Below are 14,246 nucleotides of genomic sequence, written 5' to 3' on the forward strand. Positions count from 1 at the left end.
ACCAGACATCTTGAGGCCTAGCTATTTTAGTCCATGCCTAAGCTATCCATGTTTCTAGTATAACAATGCTTAGAATCATAGTCTAGTAATGATTAATGTGATATAATCTTGATATTGTGTGTTTTAACCTTTTTGCTTCCTACAGGTCTCCTTCCCTGCTGTTCCCTATCTAATCCCCTTTTCCCCACTTGGACTCTCTTAGACTCTGTGACATTCTAATCAGAGTATTGGAGCTGTCTTGTGGTGGATGTGTTGGGAACGTGCGCAGACCCCGAGGATCTGGTGACTCTGACAGAATAGTGAGCCCACTAATTAAATATCATCCTGGTTTGCGTATGTTCTCAGCATGGCCACATTGGACAAGCTAGTCAAGGCTATTACGCAGCTCCAAGCAGAGGTGGTGTCATCAAAAGATTTGGCAACTAGCCTAGCTGAGAGTGAGTCAGTTACAGGATAAGGTAGAGAAGAAGGAACAAAATCCCACAGGTGTGCCTTGGCCAGGTCCTTATTCTCAGACTTCTGGAGGTAACCCAACAAACATTTCCCTCAATGTTCCTTCAGCCATTCCTTCAGCTCCACCAGAACGTTTCTCAGGCGACCCCTTGAAAGCGCAATCATTCCTAGTTCAAGTGGAATTACACTTGACCTGCCGACCACATACTTTGCGTGATGCCCAGTCTAAAGTGGCTTTCTTGTTATCATATCTGACTGGGGATGCAGCTACCTGGGCTATCCCTCTTGTGCGTAAAGACAGTCCCCTGCTTTACAAATGGAGAATTTTTTTCTTTGTGATTTTGAACGAGTATTTGATCGTAGAACTGTAACATTGTCGGCAGATCGTGAATTATTAGACTTACGACAAGGTAACCAAGACTTAGGGGGTCATTACAACCCTGGCGGTCTGAGACCGCCAGGGCTAAAGTGGCGTCCGTACCGCCAACAGGCTGGCGGTACGGAGACCCGTACCACCGCGGTCGCACCGCCGGGGCCGGCGGTTTCCTGCCATTTTAGCCCCGGCGGTGATAATCCGCCAGGGCAGCGCTGCCCTGGGGATTATGACTTCCCTACCGCCAGCCTGTTTCTGGCGGTTTGCACCGCCAGGAAGAGGCTGGCGGTAAGGGGAGTCCAGGGGCCCCCTAACAGGGCCCGTGCAGCTTTTCACTGTCTGCATAGCAGACAGTGAAAAGCGCGACGGGTGCAACTGCACCCGTCGCACGGCCGCAACACCGCCGGCTGGGCCGGCGGGCGTAAACTAGGTTTGCGCCCACTGGCCCAGCAGGGATGTTGTAATGGGCACCGCGGGAGTGCGGCCGCATTGGCGGCCGCATGGCGGTTACAGCTTGGCGGGCGGCAGAAGCCGCCCGCCAATGTTGTAATGACCCCCATAGTGTCATATTTAGCCAACTTTAATCGGCTGGTAGCTGAGACGTCCTGGCCTGAAGAAAAGCAAGCGGCCTTGTTCTACAAGGGACTCAGAGAGGAGTTAAAAGATATTCTAGCTCAAATAGACCCGCAACCTACAGACTGTCAAGACCTGATAAACCTTGTGTTGAGATTGGATCATCGTTTAGCAGAACGAAAGGGAACACGCTAAAAGACTGAAAAATATTCCTGGCATGTTCATGAAAATAGAGAATCAAGAACTCAGAAAGAAAGAACGCCAGAACCTATGGAAATTGGAACAATCAGGAGACCTTTGACCAAAGACGAAAAGGACCTACGTAGAAAGAATGGACAATGTCTTTATTGTGGGCGCAAGGGTCATTTCACCAAAGAATGTCCAATCAAACCGAAGAACAGACGAGGTCCTGTCCAGAAAATTGCAGCCAATGCTCAAGCCGAGTCGGAAAACTACAACACCCAAGATGTAAAGAAGGGTTGCTCTTGGGTGTTACCTTGGCCCCTTTACAATCTAGACATCTCAAGCTGGGCATAAAAGTTCAAGTAAAGAAAAAGACCTATTTCAAGAAGGCCCTAGTATATTCTGAGGCTACCGGAAACTTTGTTGACGCCCAATTGTTTTGTGCATGGGGGATCCCATGTATTGAAAAGAAGACTCCAGAAATAATCCAGGCAGTAGATGGAAAACTCTGGACTGGAGGTCTGGTAACTCTTCAGACTGTTCCCTTGTCGGTGATCTGTGAGGGTAAGAACCAAAGAAATAAACATAAAGAGAAACTCGTCCTTGACGTGATCCATGCTCCCCAGTATGGAATTATCCTTGGCTTACCCTGGTTAACTCATCACAATCCTGAGATTAATTGGGCAGAACGAAAGGTCGTGTTCTCATCAGCACTATGTAAAGAACAATGACTCCAAAAGTCTCAAGTACCAAAAGTCTGCAAATCCTACATAGCCACTGCTGCGGAGAAAGAAGTTAAATTGCCCAAACAATATTCATCCTATGAAGATGTTTCTGATGATAAAGAAGCAGAAACCCTGCCTCCTCATAGACCTTATGACTGTCAAATTGATCTAGTCCCAGGTGCGATACTCCCCAACTGTCGTGTATACGCCCTGTCAGAACAGGAAAATCAACATTTACTCAAGTAACTAGATCAATTCTTGGAGAATGGTTTCATCCGCCCTTCTAAATCTCCTGCAGCCTCTCCTTTGTTTTTTGTTCTGAAGGCGAATGGAGATCTTCGAACTTGTATCGACGTAAGTGGTTCGAACAAGGTCACCATCAAGAATAAATATCCCTTGCCCCTGATTCCGGTCTTACTGGAACAAGTAAAGAAAGCTAAAATCTACATGAAGCTCGATCTACGAGGCACTTATCATTTGGTCAGAATGAGAGAGGGTGACGAATGGAAAACAGCGTTCAAGACAAGATATGGCCTCTTTGAATACATCGTCATGCCTTTTGGTCTGTGTAATGCTCCAGCACCATTTAAATTTTTCTTGAATGACGTTCTTAGAGAGTACCTCGACATATTTGCCATAGTATACATCGATGACATTTTGATCTATTCTGACAATGAAAATGAACATGTGCAACATGTCAAGAAAATTCTTGCAGCCCTTTGCAAGCACCATTTATATTGCAAACTAACCAAGTGTAAGTTTCATGTTACCACAGTTGAGTTTTTAGGGGTTATCCTTACCCCTCAAGGTACGGTGATAGCAGAGAAGAAAGTACAAGCCATATCTGATTGGCCCACCCCAAAAGCTGTTCGTGATGTACAATGTTTCCTGGGGTTTGCAAATTTTTACCGGAGGTTCAGAAATCATTTTTCCCAGACAGTGGCCCCAATCACTAAACTATTAAGAAAGAAAGAAAAATGTGTATGGTCCCCAGAAGCTGATCAAGCCTTTTCAACTTTGAAGGAAGCTTTTTCCACAGCCCCAGTCTTGACTCACCCTGATGCGTATCGCCCCTTCATAGTGGAAGCTGATGCTTCCGATGTGGCAATAGGTGCAGTCTTGTCACAACGAAGTAAAGACACTGGCCAACTTCATCCTGTAGCTTACATGTCTCGGAAACTGAACATAGCCGAACAGAACTATGTCATTGCTGAAAAAGAGCTTCTGGCGATTTGTGATGCCTTTAAAGAATGGCGACATCATTTGTTGGGTGCCAAATATACTGTCACAGTGTATACTGATCATCGCAATCTCCAGTTCTTGAGTTCCGCCAGACTTTTGACTCCTCTGCAATTATGCTGGATGCTGTTTTTTGCGAATTTGATTTTGTGGTAACTTTCCGTCCTGGTAAAGACACTCGCAAAGCTGATGCCTTGTCCCGCCAAGAGTCTACCACGTTGCCTGCAGTTCAAACCTCCAGAGTTATCATTGCTCCAAACAAAGTCCTATGCATCATAAAAACTTAAGATTTATTTGAAGACATCCATAATTCATTCACCATTGAGAAATGGCAGACATGGGCCCAAGCAGATCCCAAAAGGTCAATCAAGCAAGGACTACCTTTCCATGACGCTTGCTTGTTCGTGCCCACTACCAAATTTCGCAAGATCGTATTCCATTGGTTGCATGTTATACCTACGGCAGGTCATCCAGGTACTCCAAAAACTCTTGAATTAATCCAACGCTACTTTTGGTGGCCTACCTTGACAAAAGACGTAAAAGCAATGGTAAACAACTGCGAAGTCTATGCTCTTATAAAAACAATTCATTCTAAACCGAAAGGGTTGTTGCATCTACTCCCAACTCCAAGCCGTCCTTGGGAGCACATTTCTTTAGACTTTATTACAGGACTACCAGTGGTTCAACAACATTCAGTAATCCTTGTGGTAGTAGATAGTCTCACTGAATATGGACATTTCATTGCCTGTAAGAAATTGCCCACCTCCAGTGAACTGGCAACTATTTTACTGAATAGAGTGGTCCGTTATCATGGGCTGCCTAAAATGATCTTCTCTCCGATCGAGGGTCACAATTTGCCTTTAATTTCTGGAAGACATGGTGCAAAACACTTCAAGTCACATCCACACTATCTACTAGCCATCATCCTCAAACAGATGGTCAAACTGGGAGATTAAATCAGACTTTGAAGCAATACCTGCGTGCTTACGTGGAAAAGGCACTTCATTCTTGGACATCAATGCTCTGGTTAGCGGAGTTAGCCTACAATAACTCATTCCACACTTCCACTGGCGTTACAACCTTTTTTGGCTTGTTTGGCTATCATCCTGACACCTTGCCCATCACGATCCCTCAAGAAAGTTCTCTCACACCAGCTGTGTCAGAAACCATCCAACATCTTCATCAACCACCGAAATTGATTCAACAACATTTAGAAAAGGCCAAGCAAAAATACAAAAAGCATTATGACAAGAAACATTGTGAGGGACCACAGTATCAACCAGGTGATAAAGTGTGGCTTTCTACATGACATATAGGCGGTTATTACAACATTGGCGGTAAAAGCCGCTTACCGCCGTGCAGAAGACCGCCAACACACCACCGCGGCCGCGGAATTCCGCCACAGCTATTATGACCCACATTTCGGAATCCGCCAAAATTCAGACACCCACACAAGTCCGCCACACCAAAGGTCAGTGATAAACTGGCGAAAACAAAACCAACACCGTCACGCCAACAGAAATACGCCCACACTATCACGACACACGAATCCACATGGCGGTCTCTCAACCGTGGTATTCCATTGGCGGTACACACCGCCGCGCTCAAAATACACACACTTTTACAAAACACTACCACATTGGACAATTCAAAATACACACACCTGATACACATACACACACCACTCCCACACACCCAATACAATATAAAACACACACCCACAACACCCACAAACCCCCACGACAAAAAATTCTGAAAGAAGGCCAGAGAGAGAGCACCAGCAAGAACAACAGCCTCCACAGGCACACAACACCATCACCCACAGAACTTCCACGCACCTCACACAACACACCACTACATATCAGCACACATATCACCACACACTCCACCCCACACATCACCTACACCACCCCATGGCACGGCAAAGACACCCCAGGTTCTCGGAGGAGGAGCTCAGGGTCATGGTGGAGGAAATCGTCCGGGTAGAGCCACAGCTATTCGGAGCACAGGTGCAGCACACCTCCATTGCAAGGAAGATGGAGCTATGGCGAAGAATAGTGGACAGGGTCAACGCAGTGGGACAGCACCCAAGAAATCGGGAGGACATCAGGAAGCGGTGGAATGACCTACGGGGGAAGGTGCGTTCCGTGGTCTCAAGAAACCACCTGGCAGTTCAGCGGACCGGCGGCGGACCCTCACCTCCGCCCCCACAACTAACAACATGGGAGAAGCAGGTCTTGGAGATTCTGCATCCTGAGGGCCTCGCAGGAGTAGGTGGAGGAATGGACTCTGGTAAGTCAAATCTTAACTATTACAACCCCCACCCTACCTGCATGCTATCACATACCCCCACACTCACCCTCACCCCCAGCACCCCAACTCCTCACATATGTCCCAACATCACAAACCACCCATCCCAACACCAAGCCCTGCATGCAACAACAAAGGATGGACACCCATTACTAAAGCATGCCCACTGCACATACCCATACAACCCCCTAAACCATCCTCACACAAGGTCTCACACAGGAATGCAAGCACTGGGGTACACGGTCACCCACCCATTTCACACCATGACACACACAGATGTAATAACAATCCTTTTATTCCCCTGCACCCCTACCCAACGTCACTGGACAGGAGGGTCCACACATGTCCACACCACCAACAGAAGAGGCCCACAGTGATGACAGCACCTTTGTCCAACTGGATCTAGATGACCAGCCCGGCCCATCGGGAAGCTCGGGACAGTTGGTTCCCATCACCCAGTCACAGGCCACTACAGACCTTCCACCCTCTGGAAACACCAGCACAGCACCCACCCAGCGGGCCCATACCTCCGTCCCCAGGACACGTCAATAAGCAGTGTGTCCACCACTACAGGGAACCCAGGATAACCCACCACCCCAACAACAACAGGGACCTGGGGGCAGTGGCAGTGGGCACACGGTTCAGGGGACGGAGGCCCAGGAACACAGGGGAACTGGGAGGGCTGCTGTGCGACAGGGGGCGGACAGGCCAAGGGAACCCACTCTCCACGAGGCCCTCTCCTCCATCATGGGAGCCTACCACCACTCCCAGGAGACGATGGCAACGGTACTGGCCAAGTTTCAGGAGACCCAGCGCATGCAGGAGGAACAGTATATGGGCTTCAGGGAGGAACTCAGAACCATCAGCTCCACCCTGGGCACCATCGTAGGGGTGCTGAAGGAAGTACTCAACACCAGGAGGGACACTGTGGCACTACAAGGGGCCCCTGACACTAGCATGGACGATGAACTGCCCACCACCTCCGCCGGCGCTAGTGGACAGGACGCCCCGCCACAGGACCACCACACCAGTACCCCAACCCCTGCAGAGGGAGAACCACCCCACAAACGGTCCCTGAGATCCAGGACAAAGACAGAGCACGATGCCAAGACCCCCGCCAAGAAATGAGACCACCCTGATTGTCATCCTACTGTCCCACTTTGTCACCCTGTCCATACTGAAACTGCCCCAGCTCCACTTCCTATGCCCATATGGGCAATGCACCTGTGAAACTAATAGACTGGACTCTGCCATGGACATTCCTCCGCCATCACCCCTCACCATTTCACTACCCCCTCCAATACTGAGCACTTAAATAAACACACTTAAAGCACAAAACAATCTGGAGTCTGTCTGTGATTTCGAAATAGTGTATTAGCAATTACAGTGACAAAATACTCTTTCAAGTTTAATGTCAATATACCTATGTCACACAGCTCTAGTCCATGAGGAATCTAAGCAGATGTCACACAGTGGGACCCACATCTGTGAAATCGTAAGGGAAAGTGACAACTCAGTGACCATACACTGGGTGAAAATGACACACAGTAGAGAGGTAGCAGTGTTAAAGTACATGTAGTAGGCAGGTTTGTATTCTTACCTGGGTCTCACTGGAAATATTGCTGGATCACCGAGTCCCTGTTGTGCATGTCTTCTTCCCCTGCTTCCCCTGCTTCCCCTGCTTCCTCGTCTTCACTGTCCACAGACTCCACAGCTGCAACAATACCGCCATCTGGACCATCCTCCTGCAGAAAAGGCACCTGTCGTCGCAAAGCCAAGTTATGAAGCATACAGCAGGCCACGATGATCTGGCACACCTTCTTTGGTGAGTAGAATAGGGATCCACCTGTCATATGGAGGCACCTGAACCTGGCCTTCAGGAGGCCGAAGGTCCGCTGGATCACCCACCAAGTTCGCCCATGGGCCTCATTGTAGAGTTCCTCTGCCCGTGTCCTGGGATTCCTAACCTGGGTCAGTAGCCATGACAGGTTGGGGTAACCAGAGTCACCTGCAAATGGTGAGGGACAACTGTTAGACACGCACTAACCTGGAGGTATATCCCCAGACCCAGACAACCATTCCCACTGACTTGCTTCCAGGTGCTCACCTAATAGCCACACACGGTGCCTCTGGAGTTGACCCATCACATAAGGGATGCTGCTATTCCGCAGGATGTAGGCGTCATGCACTGAGCCAGGGAACTTGCCATTCACATGGGAGATGTACTGGTCTGCCAAACATACCATCTGTACATTCATCGAATGATAACTCTTCCGGTTTCTGTACACCTGTTCACTCCTGTGGGGGGGTACCAAGCCACATGTGTCCCATCAATGGCACCTATGATGTTGGGGATGTGTCCCAGGGCATAGAAATCCCCTTTCACTGTAGGCAAATCCTCCACCTGAGGGAAAACGATGTAGCTCCGCATGTGTTTCAGCAGGGCAGACAACACTCTGGACAATACGTTGGAAAACATAGGCTGGGACATCCCTGATGCCATGGCCACTGTTGTCTGAAAGGAACCACTTGCAAGGAAATGGAGCACTGACAGCACCTGCTCTTGAGGGGGGATTCCTGTGGGATGGCGGATTGCTGACATCAGGTCTGGCTCCAACTGGGTACACAGTTCCTGGATTGTGGCACGGTCAAGCCTGTATTTGATAATCAAATGTCACTCCTCCATTGTCGACAGGTCCACCAACGGTCGGTACACTGGAGGATGCCACAATCTCCTCACATGTCCCAGCGGACGGTGCCTATGAAGGACAACAGCGAGCACAGAGTCAAATAACTCAGAGGTACGTACCCACAGTTTACACAGAACACCTATCATACACAAAAGGTGGCCTGTATGTGTGTTGAGTCTAGGCCTAGGTATGAGTGACGCAGTTGGAAATGAAGCCTTGTGGGTCCCTGAAATGGCGGCTGCCTGACCTGTAAAGTGGGACAATGGAATGTGAGGTAACTGCGCTGGCGTTGTACACCGTCGCGGTAGGCAGTCGAAGACCGCGGCGCAATGCTGCATTGGTTAACATAGGACCCTATGGGTCCCAGGAGCCAATGGCAATGTACGCCGGCGGTGACGGTACGCACCGCCGCGGACGTGACCGCCATTTTCTATCACTTCAATCACTCGCTACCTGATCTTTGACAGGAGAGGACACTGCAAGTGCTGCTGTGACCTCGGTCTGGAAGAGACTATGGCTCGAGTGTCTGGGGAAAGGGCTCCTACCTTCACATCGGAGGAGTTGGAGAAACTCGTGTATGGGGTCCTTCCCCAGTACACGCTACTCTACGGTCCTCCAGACAAACAGGTAAGTACACAGGGAGCATGGTGTATGGGCTATGCCTGTGTGGAGAGGGCTGGATGTAAGAAGGAAGGGGGGAGAGTGCTGCGTGCATGAAAGACGGTGAATGCATGTGCCACATGGCAAGGGTAGGGATGGGGGCCAATCACTTTGACGGTGCAGTTGGTAATAACTTCTCTTTTTCCCCTGTACATTTCATGTAGGTCAGCGCCCACCAGAAGAAAGATATTTGGCGTGCCATCGCCAAGGACGTCCGGACCCTGGGGGTCTACCACAGACGGAACACCCACTGCTGGAAAAGATGGGAGGACATTCACCGCTGAAGCAAGAAGACGGCGGAGGCTCAGCTGGGGATGGCCTCCCAACGTGGGAGGCGTGCCCATCGCACCATGACCCCCCTGGTTGTTCAGGATCCTGGCGGTGGCCTACCCGGAGTTGGATGGGCGCTTGAGGGCATCACAGCAGCCACAAGGGGGTGAGTACACTCTCATTCTGCTGACTTTGCGCGCAGTGGAGCTGTCTGGGTGGGGGAGAAGGGCTGTGGGTTTCCCTAGGCCAGGGCGAGTTCCGTAGGCAAGGCCCCTCCGTATGTCAGGCCATGTGGCACCCCAGCCCACCTCTGTAGAGTGGCAAGTACAGCTAGTCATGCCCCTGTGCCATCTAAGTGTGCAGATGTCGTCCATAGCCTTGTAGGCCATTTCCCAGAAATTGAACTGTGGAGCCCAAGAGCGTGGCGTAGTGCAGGGGGCTTCTGTGTCTGTGGTGTCCGCCAACGGTAGCGGTAATGCATGCACTCAACATGTCTTTCTTCTGGCTCCCCCGCACCCCCCTTTTTGTGGTCTCCCTCTTCTTGTGTGCATTAGCATCATCAGGCGGAGGAGCAGTGGCAACGGAGCACGAGGGAGCTGCATCCCACATGGCCCTGGAGGGCGACACTACGGAGTCTGAATTCACCAGTGGGACGGAGGGCGAGGGGAGCTCCACGGCGGGGACAGGAGCTAACACCAGCGACACAGACTCGTCCTCTGATGGGAGCTCCCTTGTGGTGGCGGCAACATCTGTGCCCCCCGCATCTACAGGTACAGCCGCCACCCCCGTACCAGCACCGCCCTCCCAGCAGCCCTTCAGCCTTTGCCCGTGCCCGCTCACCCAGGAGGATGGGCATCACCTTCGCCCCAGGCACCTCAGGCCCTGCCCCAGTCACCCCTGCTGCCCTCAGTGAGGAGGCCATTGACCTCCTCAGGTCCCTAATTGTTGGGCAGTCTACCATTTTGAATGCCATCCAGGGTGTAGAGAGGCAGTTGCAACAAACCAATGCATTCCTGGAGGGCATTCATTCTGGTCAGGCAGCCCTTCACCGAGCTTTTCAGACTCTGGCCTCAGCACTGATGTCAGCCATTGTCCCTGTCTCTAGCCTCCCCCCTCCAACTTCCTCAACCCCGACCCAATCCCCTGTACCTCAGCCTATCCCAAGCACACCTACAGACCAACATGCACACACGTCAACACCCAAGGGAAGCTCAGGCAAACATAAGCACCACACATCCCACAGGCACTCACGCAAGCATCACACACATGCAGACACACCAACATCCACTGCCTCCACTGTGTCCCCCTCCTCCTCATCTCCCTCCTCCCTCCCAGTCTTGTCTACACTCACACCTGCATGCACTACCTCTACAGCCACTAAATCCCTCTCCAGCACACCCACCACCACACCCCGCTCACGTGCAGTCAGCACCCCCACTACCATTCACATGTCCCCTGTGTCCTCTCCCAGTGTGTCTGTGACGCCCCCTCCCAAGATACACAAACGCAGGCATACACCAACCCAACAGTCATCCACCTCACGACAGCCTCCAGTGCATGCACCTTCACCCAAAGTCACCAAACGTACACCTCCTACAACCACCACCTTTTCCTCCACTCCCAAACCCCCTCAAGCTACCCATCCCAGTGTGTCCCAAAAACTTTTCCTGTCCAACCTTGACCTCTTTCCCACACCTCCCCCACCCCGTCCATCTCATAGGTCCCGAACTAGCACCTCAGCCACAACATCTCCGGGACCAGTGGTGCCTGTAGTCACCGGAATGTGGAGTGCACCGGCCACCAGGGCAGCCAGTGTGGCACGGAGCCACAGCACAGACAGTCCCCCACCTGTGAAGCATCAGAAGTTGGCCAGTGCCCGGCGGGAGAGGGGGAAGACTCCAGCCACCAAAGCCGCTCCCAGGGGTCCCGTTGGGAGTGTGGAGTCAGCTGTGACATCATCCAAGGTGGGGAAGGGCCACAAGAAACACAGCAAGTCTGGGAAGAGCTGCACGGTGGCGAAGACTGCCATCATCCCCGCTGCCCAGGAGGCCACCGCCAGCACCAGCCCAGCTGCCAAGGAGGCCACCGCCAGCACAAGCCCAGCTGCCCAGGAGGCCACCGCCAGCACAAGCCCAGCTGCCCAGGAGGCCACCGCCAGCACAAGCCCAGCTGGGCCATCAAGGACCGCCAGCAAAAGGCCCGTTGGGCCATGAAGGACCGCCAGCCCCGCTGGGCCATGAAGGACGGCCAGCAGCTGAGACTCTGCAATGGAGACCGCCATCTGAAGCACCGCTGAACAGGGCACCGCCATCTGAAGCACTACTGAACAGGGCACCGCCATCTAAAGCACCGCTGAACAGGGCACCGCCATCTCAAGCACCGCTGAACAGGGCACCACCATCTCAAGCACCGCTATCCCATGAGCGGCAGGGGCACTGACGCAACTGAGTCCGTCACGGGATGAATGATGCACTCTGGGCACCATGCCCCCTCCAGAACCAGTGGAGACTGTCATCCACTACCTCTGTCCTTAACAGGATGAAGCACTCTGGGCACCATGCCCCATCCGGAACCAGTGGAGACTGTCATCCACTACCTCTGTCCTTAACAGGATGAAGCACTCTGGGCACCATGCCCCCTCCGGAACCAGTGGAGACTGACATCCACTACCTCTGTCCTTAACAGGATTAAGCACTCTGGGCACCATGCCCCCTCCAGAACCTGTGGAGACTGTCATCCACTACCTCTGTCCTTCACAGGATGAAGCACTCTGGGCACCATGCCCCCTACAGAACCAGTGGAGACTGACATCCACTACCTCTGTCCTTAACAGGATGAAGCACTCTGGGCACCATGCCCCCTCCAGACCCTGTGGAGACTGTTATCCACTTGTGAGACTGTGGCTTTGCACTCCCCAGGATTGAACAGTGGGCAGACCACCCACTGTAGAGACTTGAGAGACTGTGGTGTTGCACTCCCCAGGATTGAACAGTGGGCAGACCACCCACTGTAGAGACTTGAGAGACTGTGGCTTTGCACTCCCCAGGATTGAACAGTGGGCAGACCACCCACTGTAGAGACTTGAGAGACTGTGGCTTTGCACTCCCCAGGATTGAACAGTGGGCAGACCACCCACTGTAGAGACTTGTGAGACTGTGGCTTTGCACTCCCCAGGATGGAACAGTGGGCATGTGGCCCCCTCGTGGATTTGGCGTTGTGCACTCAAGCGGCTGAGGTGCCCCCCCTTTCCCTCCCCCTGAGGTGCCTGTTTTCTTGGTATCTGATGCCCCTGCAGTGTTCTCTCCGTCATGGTCGGGGATCTTGTGTGGGCCTAGCCCATACCGTGTGGTCCCAGTGTTCCACGGACTATCTTAGTGCACTACCTGGACTACTATGCTTGGTATTTATTTTGTACATGGTGTATATATATATATTTCTGCCTACTTGTTTTTAATATATTACAATGGTTACACTAATTTTATATTGTCTTTGAATTCTTCCAGGGTGTTTGGGGGGTGTAACTGTGATGTATTGATATACATTTGTGTGTGTTGTAGTGAGTGAGGGTGGGGGTGTTGCGTGTGTGTGTGTCCCTGTTTTTTCCCTCCCCTCTCCCCTGTGTCGTAGGTGCAGTACTCACCGTGGTCTTCGCCGCCGACATTCGTGCTCCTGGTAGAGGAGCAGGAAGACTATCACAGGGAGAATTTGGAGTTCCGGGTCCATGGTGTCCTTGTTCCTCGTGGGGTGTGTAGAGGTGAGCGTTTTCCCTTCGAAATTCCTGTTTCTGTCGTGTTTTTATCCGCTGTGAATCCTCCCCGGAAAATGTGGCGGATTGGCCTGTCATAATAGTGTGGGCGGTACATTGTCTCCCGCCTGTCTGTTGGCGGTGACCGCCGCGCTATTTGTTTCTACGGCCGTGGCGATCGGAGTGTTAAAGTGGCTGTCTTTGTTGGCGGTTTCCGCCACGGTCGTAATTGCAATTTTTTTACCGCCGGCCTGTTGACGGTTTTACCGCTTCTTTAACACCGTCCGCCAGGGTTGTAATGACCACCATAGACTTCAAGAAGAAGCACATGTTTAATCCCAAATTCATAGGTCCCTACACTGTCCTCCAGCAAATCAATCCTGTGACCTATAAACTGCAATTGCCAAGATCATTACGGATTCATCCAGTGTTCCACACTTCCCTTTTGAAAAAGGCAGTTCAGAAGGTCCGCCCTCATCCAGCTTCAGTTCTAGTACAGGGGAACTAGAATACGAAGTCCAGAAGGTGTTGGATTCCAAACTGAAAGGGCGTAACCTATGGTACTTGATCTCATGGAAAGGTTATGGCCCTGAGAGTAACTCATGGGTTTCCGCATCTGATGTTCATGCTCCAGTACTTGTGAGGTGCTTTCATCGTCTTAATCCAGACAAACCAGGCCCTAGAACGCATCTGGGAGAGGGGAGTACTATCAACATCAGGGCAGTGCGCGCTCTACGGGTGACTAGAATACAAAAACCCAGCACTTTCAAAATAACGTAATTTATGCATTGTGCTGATATGGTGTTGTTTAACCTTTTGCATTGAAGAGTTTAATCCTGAAGACTTATTTTCAAGGTGCTTATAAATACTGTTCATTTGCAATGTATTGCTGCAGGTTTTCCGAGTGTGTCAGGGTGTGGTCCCTTTCCAGGGCCTTCTGGAAGCTTTCCCTGCAGCATGCCTGGGTGTGGTTTGTGGGCTGGGCCAAGACTCTATATAAGGGAGCCAGCCCAGCTCCCCGTGCT

Source organism: Pleurodeles waltl, chromosome 6 (assembly GCF_031143425.1).
Source record: "Pleurodeles waltl isolate 20211129_DDA chromosome 6, aPleWal1.hap1.20221129, whole genome shotgun sequence".
In the NCBI taxonomy this organism is placed as follows: domain Eukaryota; kingdom Metazoa; phylum Chordata; class Amphibia; order Caudata; family Salamandridae; genus Pleurodeles; species Pleurodeles waltl.